Here is a 6000-nt window from a genome sequence, read left to right as displayed (position 1 = left end):
TATTATTGTCATTTAATTTATTTTCTTTTGTTACATCTTTTGACATCGGACTCGGACTTCTCTCGAACGGAATTTTAATGTGAGTATTGTTATGCGTTTACTTTTCTACATTGGCTATAGGTATATGGTAGGGTTGAGATCTCACAAACATGTTAAACCCCGCCGCAATTTTGCGCCTGTCCCAAGTCAGGAATCTCTGGCCTTTGTTAGTCTTGTATATTTTTTAATTTTAGTTGCTTGTGTATAGTTTGGAGTTAAGTATGACGTCCATTATCACTGTACTAGTATACATATATTGTGAAGGGGCCAGCTGAAGAACACCTACGGGTGCGGGATTTCCCGCTACATTGGCGACCCATTGTTGGCTATCTTGAGGGTTATTCACTCTTGTTGTGGAAGAAAAATAACGTCTTGCTAGTTTAGATGCTTTATGATCGTAAGATAAAAGATATACGTAACAATAACGTTACGTTACATTAACAATAGTGTGCGCGAAAGTACGGGAAACAATTACATAAGAAAACGATCTAAAGTCTCTTGGCCTATATTAACGACAGTGGCCGTCAGTTGTTGTCTGTCTATGGTCGGGTTGTTGCCGCTTTGACACATTCACCATTTCCTTTCTTAATTTTATCACCAAAGCATTTAGTCTATTATGCAGGTTTCGTATTCTTCTTTTCTAAAGATACAAACAGAGAAAGATCACATTTGCCAGGGAAAAAAACCACTAAAACATGTATATAATGCACTCTTTAAATAGACTTTTCATATTAACGACTTTTACCTGCACTGTGGTTGCATATCCTGCTATCAGGTGAAGTAAGAGGGACGTAAAAGATTTATATCAATCTGTCAATCGGTACAATTTGATGTAGGAACTAACTGCTACCTCAGCATAGATTACCTTATCTGGATTTGGCAAAACTTTTAGGAATTTTTGTTCTCAATGCTCTTCAACTTCGTACTTTATTAAGCCTTTTTAACTTTTGGGTATTCGAGCGTCACTGATGAGTCTTTTGTAGACGAAACGCGCGTCAGGCGTTTATATAAAAAAAAAATGGTCCTGGTATCAATGACGAGTTTTATCTTCACTGATTATATGTTTGATTTTACTTATTTTTGTTTTTTTGGCTGCTTTTACAGAGTACCAGGCCTTGCGATCATAAAGCTTTCGAGCACGATTTTTGTACTCAGACTCAAAATCAACCAATCAGATACTGGATTTATGTTTCGAGCACTTATTTCGTACTCGGAGTACTGAGTAAAGTTTTTTGACCGAGCCCAGATGTCTTACCACAAATAAGGGTAACCTGTCTTAAATTTTAAATCCGGAGTCAATGGCGGTATAATGAAAACAGTCTTAATCTATTCATCTATTGTTACCAACATGAAATGCATACAACTTGTATTGTCACTTTTCAAATAATTGAAATAGCAAAGTATGTATAAGCTGTATTATCGCGATTTCCTAAAATTATAGTTACATTGTACCTACACTTTTAATTTGTTTTGTATTATCTTTTTTCGCTCCTCCTTCAGCTATTATCAAAACAAACAAAAAATGTAACAAAAAAACCGTTGTGAGCTAGTTACTCAAACTTAGAGCTTTAAACACTTATATTTAAATTTGGTATTCAAATTAAGTTCTACCTGGTTATAAACACATATTTTAAGTTGAGTTCATGGCAATTAATACTTATCTTTTTTGTAAACGAGGCATTTATTTATAACGCTTTATTTATTCACATCCATTCTTTCTCTTTTTTAAATCCGAAATATCCTTTTAAACTATCCTTTATGAAACTTATCAGTCGTTCAGATTTTTTCATTTAAAACATACCAAACAAATAAGATTATCCAGCGGTGGAATATCTTATAGCGGCGTATGTAAATGTATATTGCGTGTATAGCATTGCGATATTATCAAGAAATGTAGGCACATTTATCGATAGTTTCAGTTTAAACAGTTTGTGTCTACAGAAACAGGTAATGCAAAAGTATATGATGCTGAGAGTAAATGCTGTCTTAATATAATATTTATAATCAACCAAAAACATTATCTGTTGCATATTCAAATGCATGTCTTTGTCCCTTTATTCTAGACAAACTGTATCGACTGGTGCCTATCGGATGGCTTTATCAATGTTCGGCAATGTCGAACGGCACCAGCGATTTCACAAAGTCTCATTCTTGTCCATTGGAAGAATACGGCCAATGGTAGAGAGTTCACAGATGCTAAAGTTGCAATTCTTATCCTATCTCTATATTGTAATTTCTCGGTCCAGAATAACAGGACTTAATTGAGTATGTACGCCAGACGCACGTTTCGTCTACATTAGACTCATCAGTGACGCTCGAATCCGAAAAAGTTTAAAAGGGCCAAATATAGTACGCTGTTGATGAGCATTGAGAACCAAAATTTCTAAAAGTTGTGCCAAATACAGCTAAGGTAATCTATGCCTGAGTGTTGATATACGTTCAACAAATTATTTTGTGTATTTCTGATGTACAATTTTGGAGTATATTAAAGGAATACTTTGACATCATTTCCGTTGTATGTACTCTAGGGTAATGATTACAAGCTTTTCTTGTGTGTAGGCTTTACTTTTAAAATTTTCTGTGGAGATGTATACCACCGGGTGTTGGGTTTGTTTTTTTCTTTTGCTCTGAATACTTGAACCTCGGAAGTATTCCTATAACGGAATAAGAGTGTTCTATTCTACCTTATATTAAAAAATGATAGGGGGTAGTTTTGGATCCCGCTAATATGTTTTACCCCGACGCAATCTGTATGTATGTGCATGTCCCAAGTCAGAAGCCTGTGAGTCAGTGGTTGTCGTATGTCGTTTGTTTATGTGTAATATATTTTACCTTCTCATGCTCAAACTGGTAACTATATAGTTGCAGCAGTTAGGCGAGAAAACATTGATGTTACAGAGGCATCACAAATCTTATTCCGGAAGACTCTTTTAGTCTGTCCACAAAATAAGGTCTTCTCAGTTATTAGTATACTCTAATAGATAATTACGTTGACTTCGTTGTAAATTAAAAAAAAGTATGTATACCTCCTTTCAAATAAAAACGCATCTGAACCACCTCATTAATAATCTTAAGTGGCGTTCTTCTTAATTAAGTTAACTAATAGTAATACATTTCATATAATTTGTTATATGCTTATTCAACACATGTTATAAAGAACGATTGGTTTAAAATTTCTAAATTCTAAATGAGTAGTATATATGAAGCCAAGAATCAGACGTAAGGGGTTCTAGAATTACATGTATGTTGAAAGCTCTTTACATAGATAAATAAATAACAAAGTCTAAGGAACATATATATGGTTATTTTAGTGTCGCTCTCTAGAAAGGATACACTATCCAATGATTACAAACTAAAATAAACCATGCCCAGAGGGTATATTAATGAGGTATTATCAGTTACTTTGAAAATATTTCCCACCTGAATGTAAAACGTTAATTATTTTTCTCTAAACAAAAAAGTCGTCGGAACAACGTCCTGACATAATACTGATCTGAAATATTAAAACTGTATTGCGTATCTTTCTGCCACGATTTGTAGGAAAGTATTAGTGGTATTAGAAAATAAAGTCACATTTATTTTACAATTATTTAACCTATTGATTAAACAAGTCGATTAATTTGAAAATAGTCACTCATTTATATTATTATAAATCCGGTAGCGACAGACAAGAGTAATAGTTACTATGAATTAAGGTCAAGTAAAATATGAAAGAATGATGTAGTATTCAATATAACATCTGTAAATGAGAAGACTTCAATCAAAGGGCAACCCAATCTCCTACAAACAAAAACCTGATATTGGCTTTAACAAAACAAAATTGACAAGCGAGATATGATTTATTATGTTCATTTTATATATTTATTCCCATGCAGACGTTGCAGATCTGATTTTGACACATGATTTGTTAAGTTTATGTGATACACATTAACAGTTATGTTTTAACAGCAAGATAACAAATTGAATGACTGTGTTAGACATATGTTGGACATTTGGCGCATCACACCTTGGTATTATATAAGAACTAAGAATAAGGAGATAGCAGAAAAAAAATCGTTCTCTCAGGAGAGGTAAGTTTTAACAGACATTTATTGATAACGATGACATTTGTACCTGTGAAAGAACATGACTATCTTAAAAAGGCACAATATATATACATATATTATGAAGCCAAGGTGGTCGTGTGGTCAAGCGAGCCGGTTACAGTGCAGGCGAATTTGTGTCACGATATCTCAGTACCATGGGTTTGAATCCCGGCGAAGGAAGAACAAAAAATTTGCGAAAGCAAATTTACAGATCTAACATTGTTGAGTTGATTTTTAGACGAGTTGTTTATATATAATTTCGCAAGTTTTTTGTTCTTCCCTCGACGGGATTCGAACGATATTTGTTCAACCAAACAATTGTAGATCTGTAAATTTGCTTTTGCTAATTGTTTGATCTTCTCTCCCCGGGACTCGAACACATGCCACTGAGATATCGTGACACCAAATCGTCTGCACTGTAGCCGTAATGCTAGACCACATGACCACCTGGGCTTCATAAAAATAAAGCTTTCGGTGGCCGGGTGTTACCTGTCCACGTCAGTTATTATCTAGCGTCGTACTACAGTACATGATATATAAGGCATGAAGATGTTATTCCTACAGATCAGCTAAATTATCTATAGTAAAGGATCCCACAAATTAATGTAAGATACAGTCGCAGAGTATCAGTAAGGCGTCCATTGTCACTGTACTAGTACATAATTTTGTTAATGAACCAGCTGAATAACGCCTTTTAATACTCTGTTAACTACTAAGTAAAGTTTGAAAATATAGTATATACTATAATCACGTTTCATAATACTCTGTTTACGTTTTTTTTGTTTCTCTGCTGCTGACATAAATTAACTGTTGCAACATATGACAACAACGTACCCAGAAACATCGTCCAATTATTTTTTTTTTGTCTTATGAAGATATATGACTACATATCAGTTCATTAACAAGTCATTAAAAAAGAGTATAAACCAATTTGAAGGAACTTTGCTTATCTGCATTAAACACGAGAACTGTAACTGCTCGGTGTCTTTTGTAATTGAGTAACTGACTTACGTTATGTTTTCTATCTAGAATAATTTAATTTATTTATTACGGCATTAATCTTCAATAAAAATTACAGAGATCAACCCGAGCTGCGATGTTGGACATAACAATCCTATTGTACGTGGTCTGCATTTTGTGTTTTTTATCTGTCACAATATATTATACAATGAAAAGTACCATTTTTTGTTGTTTATATTCTCTGCTTGGGCCACACCAATTAAATTTCTTGTTCTACGGATTTTTGGACAAAATTTGGGGCGAGCGAGCGATTTGAAAATTTTAATAAAAAAATATTTAATTTGCAAATTTTTGAGGCGAAGCTTAAAAAGTAAAGGCGAGCGATGATAATTTTTTTTGGTAAACATAAAATAGTAGGTTTTGACTATATTAAAACTTGATTAATCACTTGTACCTTGACATTTCTTTAATTTATGAAGTATTTTTTCCCTGTTCAACAAGAAACAATTGAATAATTAAATCTGGTCTATGTATGTGTGACTGACAATGAGACAATTCTCCATCCAAGTCATAATCAGGTTCAGAACAACCCCTTAATGTTATGAATATCCCTTTTATGAGGGGTCAAAATAAGTTATAATATATTTTTTTTGTAAAAACACTTCAAGTACAAAAGGGCTTATATTTTCCCAAAGAACTATAATATTTGGTATTAAATGGTCAAAACATGTCCAAGAATTTTGTAATATTCCTGGACATTAACCATGTTAACACATTTACTTTAACAGTTTAATATTATTCAAAATAAGTGGACCCATCCCTCCTTTGGAAAAGTTGTTTAAAATATAATGTATTTCTCCTCTTTTTTAGTAAAAAATTCTAAGTTGTCAAAGGTTCTGTATAGTACTTAGTAGCA

At 33.3% G+C, this 6000-nt stretch overlaps 1 protein-coding gene across 1 annotated transcript in view; it reads left to right on the top strand.

Moving 5' to 3' along the window:
* Window positions 1–4017: 4017 nt before the first annotated feature.
* Window positions 4018–6000, top strand: part of LOC134710068 (lysophosphatidic acid receptor 6-like) — a 44962-nt gene continuing 42979 nt past the window's right edge. Inside the window, exon 1 of the mRNA XM_063570243.1 lies at window positions 4018–4109. The gene's annotated coding sequence lies outside the window, so the exon portion shown is untranslated. The remainder of the gene's footprint in view (window positions 4110–6000) is intronic.

The sequence above is a fragment of the Mytilus trossulus genome, chromosome 1, assembly GCF_036588685.1.
Source record: "Mytilus trossulus isolate FHL-02 chromosome 1, PNRI_Mtr1.1.1.hap1, whole genome shotgun sequence".
Lineage (NCBI taxonomy): Eukaryota > Metazoa > Mollusca > Bivalvia > Mytilida > Mytilidae > Mytilus > Mytilus trossulus.
This window is presented reverse-complemented; position numbering and strand designations above follow the sequence as displayed.